Raw genomic sequence first — 14,588 nt, 5'->3', positions numbered from 1 at the left:
TTAGAATGAATGACTGACAGATTTGACTATGGAGAAATTTAAATTTTCCATAGGATAAAAAATAAAATCACCATCCGCAAAATTGAAAACTTAGGACTGACAGATATATTTGCATCTTCAATATGAGGCAGAGGTTAAATTAAAAAAAAAAAAGCAAATCAACATTTAAAATGAGAAGCCATTGGGAAAAAAAGATCAGAAACTGAAAAAGAGGAAGAAGTGATTCACAAGAATAAAAAAAAAAAATGAAAATTTCCTTCACTAGTTGCGAAGGAAATGCAAATCAAAATGAAATCTTTCTTTTTGGTGACACATTAACAAAAGATTTTAAGATTTATGACCTACGATTTTGGCAAAGGAGAAAAAATATGTTCTTATAAACTATTGATGAGAGTGTAAGTTGATAAAAACTTTTGATTGGGATACTTGTCAGTACCTGTCAAAACTTAACATTCCTACTGTTAAAGTTAGTGATTATACTTTTATTATTTTACACCAAAAACATTACTGCTGTTTTTTAAAAGTGGTCTATGCAGTCAAGTATCAGCGTTCACTTTGCCTATAAAGTACAAGGAAGGAGGTTTGGTACTATTTCCTACATAAGAACTCAGGAACCAGGTAGTTCAGCCTTGGGTTAATATGAAAGAATCCTAATTATCTGAGAATAAATATCTACTAAGTATCTATTTCAAGTTAATCCATTTTTAAATGTGAACCAAATTTCATAGAAAATGAAAATGTAATTTATACAGGTATTTTTCTTGAGAAATAAAACTAAGTATTATAAAAATAAATGTATGTAATAAACTTTAGATTATAATTACTCTGTTGGCTATCTTAGGACAAGATGTGGGTCAAGACTTGACATTTTTCATGTAGCATTTTCAATAACATTTTATGATAACATGATACTGAGTCCCCCTTTTATGACTTTTGCAGCAAAAGAATTAAGAAAACCTAATTCATCTCCAAAAGCCTCTCTACTTACTTTAATAATAAGATAATTATTTTGCAACATCTATCATGCAATCATAATTGTCTCTTTCTTTTTTTGCCTATGCTATATCTCCATTGTAGTCACTTTTTGTGACTTTAGCATTTCCCCAGTCTCACAGCATGAAACACATTTTCTTCTGTGAAATTTGTGGCATCATGTTAAAAATCAATTTGCATTAATATTGCATACTATTCCTAAACAACAGATTCAAATGCAGCATCCAGTAATGAACAGGAGACAGACAATAAAGATGTAGTAGGAAGGGAAAGATGTCAGTACTGCCCAGTGACGAAAATCTGAGAGAGGACTATTTTTAGAAGTGATGATTTCATTAGCTAATATTTTTGTGTTTTACTTCCTTACACAGTGAAATTATGGAACTGCAGATACTATTAAGATTTTTCATTCAAGCACATGAATTACTGTATAGGTTGTAATAGTGTAAAATTGATGTACCTCAGTGTCCCTTAATAAGAGAAGAATTAAATACATCATGGAAATGGCATGGAATACTCTGCACTTGTTAATTTATTCATTTATTCATAGATTTGAAAAGCATTTATTGAGTACTATTAGGTACTAGGCCTAAGAAAAGACATGGAGCAAACTTAAATGCATATTTCTAAATGAAAGAAGCCAGTGTGAAAAGCCTACATAGTGTATGGTTCTAACTTTGTGACATTTTGGAAAGGGCAAAGTTACGGAAATAGTAAAAAAGATCAGTAGGTGTTGGAAGTTAATGGGGAAGAAGGAATAAATAGGTGAAGTGCAGGGAATTCTTAGGGCAGTAAAAGTATTCTGTATGATACTGAGTGGTGGATATACGACATGAATTTGTCAAAACCCATAGAATGTACAACACAGATTGAACCATATGTACAATATGAACTCTAGTTTAATTAATAATAACCCATCAATATTGGTTCATCATTTGTAACAATGTCCCATACTAACTCAGATGTTAATAGTAGAGGAAACTGGACTGGAAGAGAACAGATAAATGGGAAGTCTCTGTGCTCTCTGGTGAATTTTCTGAAAACCTAAAACTGCTCTTAAAAAATGATGTTCACTGGGGGTGCCTGAGTGGTTCAGTCAGTTAGGCATCTGACTCTTGATTTCAGCTCAAGGTCCTGAAATCAAATCTGAGATCTAGCTCCTTTCTCAGCGGGGAGTCTGTGGGAGATTCTCTCTCTCCCTTTCTCTCTCTCTGCCCCTCCCCCTGCTTGTGCGCATGTACTCCATCTCTCACTATCTCACATAAATGGATAGATATTTAAAAAATAATGTTGGTTAAAAAAATGTTAATTAATAATAAAAAACTAAACACAAAAACAGAAAAATCCCACTAAACAAATGAATATCTTACAGAAGTATATGATAGAGATATCCTTGAACCCAGATCAAGAAGTGAAACTTTGGGGCACCTGGGTGGCTCAGTCAGTTGAGTGTCTGCCTTTGGCTCAGGTCATGATCCCACGGTCTTGGGATTTAGCCTCACATTGGGCTCCCTGCTCACTGGGGAGTCTACTTTTCCCTCTCCCTCTGTCATTCCTCCCACTTGCGTGTGTACCTGCTCTCTCACTCACTTTTTCCGAAATAAATAAATGAAATCTTAAAAAAATATGAAACTTTGTCAACCACGGTAGAAGCCCTGCCACATATCCATCCCATTCTGCAAAAGTAAGCACTATCTTGGCTTTTACAGTGATTACTTTCTTGTGTTTTTCGTGGTTTCCCATAAACACCGTGGTTTAGTTTCCCATTTAAAATTTTTGATGTATTTAAGTCTTTCAAAATTTACAGTGGAAATATTTTTAAAACATTGCTTTGTCTACCCAGAAAATGAACTATTTATAGTACAACAGGAGGCAGGAGGAATCATTTAGAGACTATTACATTGGTAGCTTAGGTAAGAGTGACAGAAGGGCAGGGTAGAGGAAATCTCTTTGCTTTTAAAAGATTGAACCCAAATTATATAGTGATGATGACAAATGGAGTATAAGGGAAAGAGAGGAATCAAAGATGATAGGAAGAAAAAGGTTGCCATTTGCAGAAGAAGGAAAAGTCTGGAACAGTTAACATTATTTAAAAAATCATAGGTAGATCCTAATGATTTGGAGGATAAATATTATTCCTTTAAACAACCAATTTTTATTATTGAAGGGTAATGATGTATTGAATAATATATATAATAGAATAATATATGTAAATAATATAAATATATAAAATACTAGAAAAAATGTACATAATCAGTTACCTAAGGAAGGAAGTTTTGCAGTGAGGTGTGAGAGACTACTAATGTTATTCTAGAAAAATCTGTACTCTTTGGTTGTTAAATGAATTATTTGAATTATTTCTGTATTTCAAGTAAATAAAATTATGCATATGTATATGTGAATGGGTATACATATTTAATTTTAAACATACCAGGTTTTTCCCCATAATTAGTGCATGCTTTATAAACTTGTAGCTATAAGATAATTTTTAACATCATGACTTTCAATTGTAGGCAGTTGAGTGTGCAAAATATGATTCAGTGGGGACTCAAGTGCAACCACACAAAATCCAAGTGAGGATGTGATTGCAGTGTGGGAGACAACTCTACATTTCCAAACCATGTAGAGGAATGCGGAAGAGCTCAGACGAATGGTGAGTTGCTTGGAGGAGGATGAAGAAGATGGCCTGTGACCCTAGCCTACTGTAGGATAGGGCAGGACTGGGGATGTCTGACATTATTGCTGGCTTATCCTGAAGAGGCACAGATGGCATGAAATATATTACAGAAGAGCGAAACTGGGTTAAATTGGATCTTTTCTCCCAAAATAATGATAATGGGAAACTCCCAAAAACTTAGACCAATTTCAGTTGGAAGGGAAAAAGGGGCAGGGGAGGAGACGATCTGGAATTGACTTAGTTTAAACTCTGAATGAAACACATGTAGTCAGGAAAGGTTTGGGGAAAAGGGTGTATACATACCTGTGCACTTGCATACACACACTTTAGTATGACAGGGAGAGAAGAAGCAGACAAAGGAAGAGGAGTCATTCTGGATGACAAAAATAATCATTTAGTAGTGAATGATAGTGATTTAGAATAGTTTATTGCAAATACAGATGGAAGAGTCTGATATTTATGGTTTGATATTAGATTTTCCTTCTTGTTTTTGTTTTTTGTAGTTTCTATGTGATTTTATTCCAAAGAATTATATCAGTTTTATTTGCGCAAATAAGTAAATAAGAATTCACTGCATTTTCACAGGAATTCCTGTTATATGAAATGCCCTGGTTAACTGAAAACCACTATTGGTCTTAAGTTCATTAAATTCTGACATGTTTATATTTTAGTGTAATTTTAGTCTGCTTGTAATATACATGAAGAAAATCTTGCAAATCCCTTTCATTTGTATGTATCAAAACACGAATGCTATTCTTCAGTGTTTTCTGGTTATTGGGTAGTATATACATAGAAACATTCATAGTAATGGGGGGAAAAGCAATTTTTTCTATAAATGATGGGATAAACTCAAAGGGAAATGATGAAAATGCATTGAAAAACATGCTCTAAGCTATGCTTGCTTTGCCGTCTATGCAGATTGACACTTCCAATTGTGACTAGAGAAAATAAGAAATAATTGCATTCAGTCTTTTACAGCTATATGTGTTGGTGTTCCATAGAATGACAGGCTGGGCGATGCATTAGTATGGACCCATGTAGATGGAGTCTTTTTTTCTGTTTTTAATGACATCAGTCAGCAGCAGTTTCAGATCTATCATCTAGAGTCCAGGCCCAGGGCAAGATCTTACTGTGGTGCAATGACCTTTTTTATTTCTTTCCTTGCATTTCCATTAGTCTTTTTAATCTGTTAATGCGACAAGTTTATGTCAGCTAGCATTGTCTTAAACTGACATTACTTTGCCAGAATTTTCCAAACAGTTTAACAATTTGCCAGCTGTTGCTTTTCATAAAAAATGAAAGGTTATATGTATTATTCAGCTGACTGTGTTTCAGGGGGAAAAAAAAGCATGCAATGGAAATTCCAACTTTCCTGTGCCCTAGTAATTTTTAACCTTTTCTGCATTTTCAGGGTTTTGATACAGGGTGAAATCATCAAGGTGAAATTGGAGGGTAACAGAGTGCTACCTTGGGGTATCTCCTGAGGTTGTTTAGCCATCATTTTCCTTTTGGAGTATTTCTATTTTATTACTTGAAATCAATTTTTATGCTAGAAACATATTCCTGCAGAATTGTCTTTTGTGAATATACATAAACACATGCACATATGAGACACACACAGCCCACTCCCACCAAAGCTTTTTTGTTGTTGTTGTTATTGTTCTCTGCTACTCCTTAATGTTCATCCTCTCCCAAGAACAGTATTAGAAGGAATTCAGTCATCATGGTGCTCCATGGTAATTAATAGCTGTGCTGAATAATGAGAGGAATCTATTAACTCAGACAGCAACTGGTCCTGTATTGGCTAATTCTCATGGAATCACACAATCATGTTATAATAGAATACAAAACAATAAAATGATGCCCAAATTCTGCAAGTTTAAATTCCATGGAGGTACAATGTTACTGTTTTATTATTTATTTATTTATTTATTTATTTATTTATTTATTTAGATTTTATTTATTTATTCATGAGAGACAGAGAGAGAGAGAGAGAGAGAGAGAGAGAAAGAGAGGCAGAGACACTGCCAGAGGGAGAAGCAGGCCCCATGCAGGGAGCCTGATGTGGGACTGGATCCCGGGACTCCATGATCACACCCTGGGCCGAAGGCAGGTGCCAAACCTCTGAGCCACCCAGGGATTCCCCCAATGTTACTGTTTTAAAAACTGTTTAGATATGTGCTTTGAAATTTGGGAAGAAGTAGCAAAATACTTATTTTGAATAGAGACATACTTTCCATCAATTTGAAGTTTTTATGGCTGACACATAAAGATTGTACTCTCATCACTAGGCAGATGCTAAGTGTTCACATAAACAGAGTATCTGTTCTGAGAAACAATATGGCCTATCTGTATTCGTATATGGAAAGCCATGATGGAGCACTCATAAAATGCCAAGAATTCATGTTCAAATAGAAATCTATCAGATAAAAAAAAAATCTATCAGATATTAACACAATATCCCAAAGCTCTTCAAAAGCAGAGGGATAGAGGTTGTACAGATAGGGAAAATGGATTACACATTTTTATCAGATTATAAATAGAATCTTGTTTAGAGATTATTAAATCAGGTAAGTAGTACTTTGTAGAGGTCTTTAAGAACTAGAATTTTATTATCATTGAGTCAGGAATAAAAGAAATTGAGAGAATTTTCAAAAAAGAAAGTTAATAAATCTCTTATGTTCTAATAGCTTACACATGAAGCAGTACAGTGTATGTTTGTTTTAAATTTCTAAGCTAGTACTCTCCATTTCAGTGTTGATCCAGTGATTGACTTCATGGTTACTAGGATTTACATATGCCACAGAAGGAAAGGAATGAGAAGTTTGGCTGCCTGATAAAATTTCTTCACTTTCAGGGTCTTCTTGTTTTTCTGGCTCCTATTGCTTGAACTTCTGACTCCTATCCTTGCTTAAGCCTTGGGCTTCTTGCTATTTCAGGGTCCTCATTACCAATGTGGATATTTATACCACGCCATGTTTGTATACTTTCTGCTTGCTTTCTGGTTTTGGTTTACATCCTGATTATTTCTTCCAGCCTCACTTGTTCTTGGCATTCTTTTTGTCTGAACATCCTTTTTTTTTTTAAAGATATTTTTTAAAGATTTTTTATTTATTTTTTTATTCGTGAGAGAGAGAGAGAGAGAGAGGCTGAGATACAGGCAGAGGGAGAAGCAGGCTCCATGCACCGGGAGCCCGATGTGGGATTCGATCCCGGGTCTCCAGGATCGCGCCCTGGGCCAAAGGCAGGCACCAAACCGCTGCGCCACCCAGGGATCCCTTGTCTGAACATCCTTAAGAGAAAGATGTTGAAAAGAGGAAAAAATATTAGGATTAGGATGAAAATTGAGTTCAGGGGCCATCTTGTTCTTAGCTGTTTATAAACATCTAGAATAAAGCTTAGTGTGGTAGGCAGAATAATGGGCCTTAAGTATATTCTTATTTTAATCATTGGAACCTATGGAACTATGAACGTGTTATGCTATATGGCAATGGGACTTTATAGATGTGGTTAAATATCTTGAGATGGGAAAATTACCCTAGATTTTCCAAGTGAACCCTCAATGTAATCACAAGTATTCTCATAAGAATAGTGCAGAGGAGATTTGACTATAGTAAAGGATTAGGCGATGTGACTAAGAAGCTGAGATGGGAGTGTTAGGACCAGGAGCCAAAGAAGGGCATTAGGCTCTACAAGTGGAAGACGTAAAGAACAGACTCTTCCCTGAAGACTCTAGAAGGAACCACTCCTTACGACACCTTGATTTTTGCCCCATTAGATAATTTTGGACTTCTGTCCTGAAGAACTGAAAGAGAATAAATTTTTGTTTTTCAAGCCACTGCATTTTTGTTAATTTGTTACAGTTGCAGCAAGAAACTAACACAGATTTTGGTACCTATAGGTAGATTGTTGCTGTATCTAAAATATGGAAGTGACTTTGAAATTGGGAATTGAATAGAATGTGCAAGAATTATGGAGAACATGATAGAAAAAGCCTAGATTTCCTCAAGCAGATTGTTAGTAGAGATATGGCATTAAAATATTAGTAAAATGTTAGTAAAATATGCTGGCAAGGGCTCATAAGAAATGAGGAACGTCTTACTAGAAACTGAAGGAAAGAGGAACTTTGTTAATAGGGGCATAAAGCTTAGCTGAATTGTGTCCTATATTAGGTAGAAAGCAGGACTTGAAAGCAATGAACTTGGGTATTTAGCTGAGCATAGTTTCAAGAAAGTGTTGAAAGTGCAGCCTGGTTTTCAATTGCTACTAATAGTGAAATGTGAGAGGAAGAGATAAAAAGAGGGAAGAATGGTTATTCAAATGGAAACTAAGATTTGATGATTTAGGTAGTTCCTAGCCTATCTGGATTGCCAAAGGTGCTAAAATTAGAAGATTCATTGTCAGGAATTTGTGCTCTGGAGAGAAGACTGAGAATGTATTTGGACAAACTTTTGCTAGTGCTAAATGGATTAGGTACATGACTCATTGATCCCTCAGCGTCTTAGCAGAAGTCAGGAATAGAAATGAGATTATCCAGGAAAGATCTGTGGAGGAGCTTCTTGTGTAATAGAGTGAATCCTTGAGACATACACAGGAGACCCACAAAGTTGTTGAGATTGTTTAATCAGCAAAAATACTGCTAGCCTGGACTAAAAAGGTCACAGACAACAAAATGAGAGAAAGTTCTCAGACTACCAAAACTCTACAACCATGAAACAAACTGACAAAACTGATAATATTACTGAGCTGAAAATAGGTACTACCCTTTAAGAAAAAAGGAAAGATGACTCTAAAGGAGTCAAAGGAAACCTTGAGCCACAAATTATTTCCAGGCTTGAAACCTATTGGAGTTTGCCTGGATGGATTTTGTTGTTGTTGTTAACTTCATTTTATTATTTATTTTTCATTTTTATTCAGTTTTTATTCCAGTGTAGTTAACATACAATGTTGGTTTCAGGTGTATAATACAGTAATTTAACAATTCCATATATTACTCAGTAATTTAACAATTCCATATATATTACATATATATTACTCAGTATTCTTAATTCCCCTCTCCTATTTCATTCAACCCCACTCATTCCCCCTATGGTAATTATCAGTTTGTTCTCCATAGTTAAGAGTCTATTTATTGATCTGTCTCTCTCATTTTCTTTTCCTTTGCTCATTTGTTTCTTAAGTTCCACACATCAGTAAAATAATATGATATTTGTCTTGCTCTGACTTATTTTGTTTAGCATAATTCTCTTTACCTCCATTCATGTTGTTGCAAATAGCAAAATGTCATTCTTTTTTATGGCTGAGTGATATTCCATTGTGTGTATATATACCACCGCTTTATTAATTTCTCTGTGGATGAACACTTGGGCTGCTTCCATAATTTGGCTATTGTAAATAATGCTGCAGTAAACATAAGGGGGCATATATCCTTTTGAATGAGTATTTTTGTATTCTTTGCATATATACCCAAGGGTGCAATTACTGATTGATGTAGTTCTATTTTTAGTTTTTGGAGGAAAACTCCACACTGTTTTCCATACTGACTGTACCAGTTTGCAATCCCACCAACAGTGCACTAGAGTTCCTTTTTTTTCTGTATTCTTGCTAACGCTTCTTGGTTTGCCTGTTTTAGATTTTAGCCATTCTGACAGATGTTAGGTGATATTTCATTGTGGTTTTGATTTGCATTTCCCTAAAGATGAGTGATGTTAAACATCTTTTTTGTGTGTCTATTGGCCATCTGTGTGTCTTTTTGGATAAATGTGTGTTCATGTCTTTTACCCATTTTTTAATAGGATTGTTTTTTGGGTATTGGGTTGTATAAGTTCTTTATTTATTTAGGATACTATCCCTTTACTGGATTTATCATTTGCAAATACCTTCTCCCATTCAGTAGGTTGTCTTTTAGTTTTGTTGATTTTTTCCTTTGCTGTGCATAAGCTTTTTATTTTGATGTAGTTTCAATAGTTTATTTTTGCTGTTGTTTCCTCTGCCTTAGGTGACATGTATAGAAAAATGTTGCTCTCTCTGATGCCAGAGAAATTACTGCTTATACTTTCTTATAGGATTTTTATGGTTTCAGTTATCATATTTAGGTCTTCAACCTATTTTGAGTTTATTTTTTTGTATACGGTGTGAGAAAGTGGTCCAGTTTCATTCATTTGCCTGTAGCTGTCCAGTTTTCCCAATACTGTTTGTTGAAGAGACTGTCTTTCCCAACACATATTCTCACTGAATCATCTTTTGTTGAAGATTAATTGACCATGTAATTGTGAGTTTTTTTCTGGGCTTTCCATCCTGTTCCATTGATCTATGTGTCTGTTTCTGTGCTATTATCTTACTATGTTGATTAATACAGGTTTGTAGTATAACTTGAAATCTGAAAGTGTGATACCTCTAGCTTCGTTTTTTTTTCAAGATTGTCTTGGCTATTTGAGGTCTTCTATGATTCCATACAAATTTTGGAATTATTTGTTTCAGTTATATGAAAAATACTGTTGGTATTTTGATAGGGATTGCATTAAATATGTAGATTTCTGTGGGCAGTATGGACATGTTAGCAATATTCGTTTTTTTAATCCCAGATGGATTTTGAAATTGTTTGGGACCAATGACTCCGTTCTTCCTTCTGTTTTCTCTGTCTTAGAATGCAGTTTTCTGTAACTGTATGTCTGCCCAAACATTGTGTTTGGGGACCAGATAATTTATTATCTATTTACAAAGTTCCACAGATTGGGAGAAATTTTGCCCAGGGATTTTTCATAACTCAAGTCTTAACCATATTTGATTTAGATGATGAGACATGGGACTTTTGAGCTGATCATTGTTAGACATTTTAGATGATTTTCATCTTGAGTTGATATTATAATGAGTTGATACAAATATTCTTATAAGAAGGGGTCAAAGGAGATTTGACTACAATAGAGAAGATGATGTGAAAAGTGAAGTGGAGATGGGAGTGATGTGACCTGGAGCCACAGAATGGGAACAGCTTTTAAAAGTGGAAGAGACAAGGAACATATTTCCCTCTGGATTCTTCAGAAGAAACCAAACTGCTGATACCTTGCTTTTCATTCCTTAAGACTCATTTTGGACTTTTGATATGTGGAAGTATAAGAATAAATTTCCGTGGTTTTAAGCCACTAAGTTTGTCATAATTCGTTTTACAATGAAAACAGGAAACTAATACACTGATGTATATAAGCATTCAGTAAGTATGTGGTGAGTGAATGAACAATTAAAAAATTTGCCTTTATTAAGGCTATGTAACTTCTATACAGTTACAGGATATAAGATGGAATGCCAGTTTGCTTAGGAAAAAACCATTAGTAAAAATCTATTTTGGCAAAGAAAATTCTTTTCATTAATGCCTAAAACTGAGGTAAATATAGACCTAATTATTGAGTTAAAAGCTGTAATATTGTGATTTATAATAAGAAATATATATTTGGTCTTTGCCTTCATTTTTGGCACAGAGCTCCTAAAACCCTTGAAATTTTCTAAGTAATGAGAACAATAAAGGTGTCTTTTGTTATGTTTATATTAACAAAGTGACTTTTGAACTCCACCTAAGGATGGTTGCTGGTTGCCAGGAGAATAAGCCATGTGAAACCAACTGAAATTTCCAAACCCCTGAACTGGAGTAAATAGAAGAGAGGATCTGAATGTTCAATCCATCACCAGTGGCCAATGATTTAGTCAACCATTCCTATCTTTTGCAACCTCCATAAAAATCTGAAAGGTCAGGCTTTGGAGAGTTTCTGGATGGTGAACATGTAGAGATATAAAGAAAATGGTACACCTGGAGAAGACATGGAAAGCATCATGCTCTTTCCCTATACCTTGACCTATATATCTCTCTTCCATCTGGCTGTTTCTGCATTATATCCTTTAAATAAATTGGTGATCTGGTAAATAAAATGTTGCTCTGAGAGTTCTGTGAGCCAGTCCAGCAAGTTAACTGAACCCAAGAAGGGGATTGATTGTTGGAGCCTCCAACCTATAGCCAATTGGTCAGAAGCACAGGTGGGCAATCTGGTCTTATAACTGGTACTTGAAGAGTATGTGTGAGGGGTAATCTATGATTGAGCCCTTAACCTGTGGGATCTGATGCTATCTCCATATAGATAGTATGAGAATTGAATTGATTGTAAAAGACCCAACTGGAGTCAGAGAATTGCTTGGTGATGTGGGGCAAACTCCCACTCTCAGGTATTGGAATTATCAGATCAGAATCATTTTAGTAACTGAACTAAAATTTCTGGCATCTTCAGTACTACTGTTATCCATTGATGTGGGTAATTAGTTACTTGTTACCACATTTTCCCTCAATTAATTATAATGATTAGTTTTAACCTTATCAATCAACTTTAGCATTTTAGAGTTTAATTTTGAATTTTAAAATGAATGTAGGCTTCTGACAGATGGAATAAATAAGTGTAATTTAACCAAAGATAATAGGAGACTGTTATCCTCACTGCTGAATGGGGGTGGCTATCAGTAAAATTTAGCAGTGCTTTGGTGCTTGTTACAAAAAAAATAACATTAAAGAATGTTATTCTTAGCTTAAACTTAAAGAGTTTTTCTTAGCTATACCTCCAGTGGGGTACCACACTGTCTTGCTTCCACACTCATTATACTTCTGAAATTATTGGGTTAATTTATCTATTAATCATCTAGCTTCTCTAAATGATTTGCATCTTTGTTTAAATCTTATTTTTGTTTCTGTGCAAATAACCTCAAAATCTTCACTAATATGCTGACATAAATAACTTAAAGCAGCTGGGAAGAAGTTTCACTCACTAAAGGATACTGAATCCTTCTGTAATGCCTTTTATTTTATAAACCTGTTTGAAAGTTTTATCATTTTACTTGGCTAAGGTGCTTTTCTAAACTTGCTTCCATGGCTATAGTAACCTGTTGTGGATGAAGATATGAACAATAATTAAATCTTGAAAGCCTTTTAAGAAAGTTATCTACCTTTAGACTTCTCTGCTCAAGGCAGAAATTGTGAAATCATGGTGCTATTAAATCACAATTCTTTTACTAACTTAGGGATAGAGAGTCCTGGGCTTTTACAAAACACAAAAAGCAAGAGTCATGATTTCTCAAGGAGTAGAGATTTAAAGTAAATGTTTTACAGATGTAATAATACTGTCTTAACCTTTATTGAAGGAGTACAAAATTCCTGGCACAACTTAATTTAGAATATTGGTCATAGCTTATTAAAACTTGTTTTTGTGAGAACAATGTTATTTTCATGTGATATCTGAATCTCAGACTTCCCCAAAATAATTTTTATACAGAAGTCTCTGATAACAGCCTGCAAATACAAACACACACATACATACAAACACATACACACAGTGTATTATTAAATGATTTTCAGACTTTTCCCTCATTGCCTATGACTTTTCCCTCATTGCATGTGAAGACAAGGTAGAGAAAATGCTGGGATAAGGCAAAGATATTAAAATATATTTTTATGGTGGTAGCAGTACTGATCAGTTGGTTTACTGTTTTTCCCCATATAATTATTCATACTCACAAAGTGATACAACTTTCTTATAGAGCTGTAGAAACAAACATACATTGGATATGGTAAGTTGTCATTGTGGGTAATTTCAGAAAGCTTTATTTTTTTTTTATTTTTTTATTTTTTTCAGAAAGCTTTAATATTAGTTTCAAGGAGCTGAAATGTTTTAGAGGAAGAGATTGATCCTAGTGGACAAAGATAACTGAGAATTTGTGAATTTGAACATTGTTTCTTCTTTTTTAAAAGATTTTATTTATTTATTCATGAGAAACAGAGAGAGGCAGAGACATAGGCAGAGGGAGAAGCCGGCTCCTAACAAGGAGCTCGATGTGGGACTCAATCCCAGGACCCCAGGATCACACCCTTAGCCAAAGACAGACACTCAACTGCTGAGCCACCCAGGCATCCCTGAACATTGTTTCTCTGTATTTCCCATAATTAGTATGGATGAGGCTTTTTGGGTACCTCATGCTGGGTAGAAATTATTTCTTAATTTGTTGGTGCCGTGAAAACTCCTCAAGAAGACATGATAAATGTTCTATCTTAGTAAAGTAATGAGATATTTATTTTAAAATGTTTGATAATAATTTTCACGTTTTTCTATGCATACAATTCTGTGAATTCATGCCTTCTCTAAGCTATTGTTACTTACCTTTATTCTTATCTCCTGAGATTATTTTTACAAATGACTCTGCTAGCTTCTATGGGAACAAAACCTTTTTCACTTGGTTTGAACTCTTGTCATTTGAGGCTGTCAGCAACTTGCATTTGGTGGAGAATTAACTCATTCTGTTTCATAGGTGCAGACTGAAACTAGCCCCAGTTAGCATTATACAAATAATCAAATGGAGAATGAGCAAAGATTTACAGAAATCATTATCAGTATTTAACAATAAGAATAGCTACTATTTTTTGAGCACCTATTTTAAGCCAGGCATTGTCATAGGTACATTATGTATACCACACAATTATTTATAAGTAGACATTACTCATATTTTATACATAAAACTCAGAGAAGTTGATTTACTTTCTCAAAGGCATAGTAGGCAAGTCTCCAAATCCTTTGTTTTTTCCTTTTAAACCAAACTGCAAATATCAACACTGATAGAGCATTATTGTTGAATCAGTAGCACATATTCATATGGGAAATTATATCTGTTACAGATACATGTTTAAATAATTGTCTGTTGAATAAATAAATGACATCAATATTGAAATAATATAAATGTAGTTTTGATATTTGGCCTTTTACCCTTTAGAAGCTATAATGAAATGAAAGGGGGCAAATAGTAGTGAACAATGAATTCAACAGTGTTTTGTTATATTTTATATGTGCATAGTACCTAAGTCAATCAAAAGAGGGTATGGTGCTTGTTCTTTTTT

The 14,588-nt window shown here is 34.4% G+C and overlaps 1 long non-coding RNA gene across 2 annotated transcripts in view; it reads left to right on the top strand.

Moving 5' to 3' along the window:
* The first annotated feature begins 3,440 nt into the window (after nt 1-3,440).
* The window catches only part of LOC140640870 (uncharacterized), a 76,425-nt gene continuing 65,277 nt past the window's right edge, over nt 3,441-14,588 (top strand). For both annotated transcript variants that reach the window (XR_012037473.1, XR_012037472.1), the window contains exon 1: nt 3,441-3,646. This is a non-coding gene — a long non-coding RNA (uncharacterized lncRNA). The remainder of the gene's footprint in view (nt 3,647-14,588) is intronic.

This window comes from Canis lupus, chromosome 10 (assembly GCF_048164855.1).
Source record: "Canis lupus baileyi chromosome 10, mCanLup2.hap1, whole genome shotgun sequence".
NCBI classification, from domain to species: Eukaryota; Metazoa; Chordata; class Mammalia; order Carnivora; family Canidae; genus Canis; species Canis lupus.
Note: the sequence above shows the minus strand (reverse complement) of the source record. Positions and strands in the feature narration are given on the sequence as shown.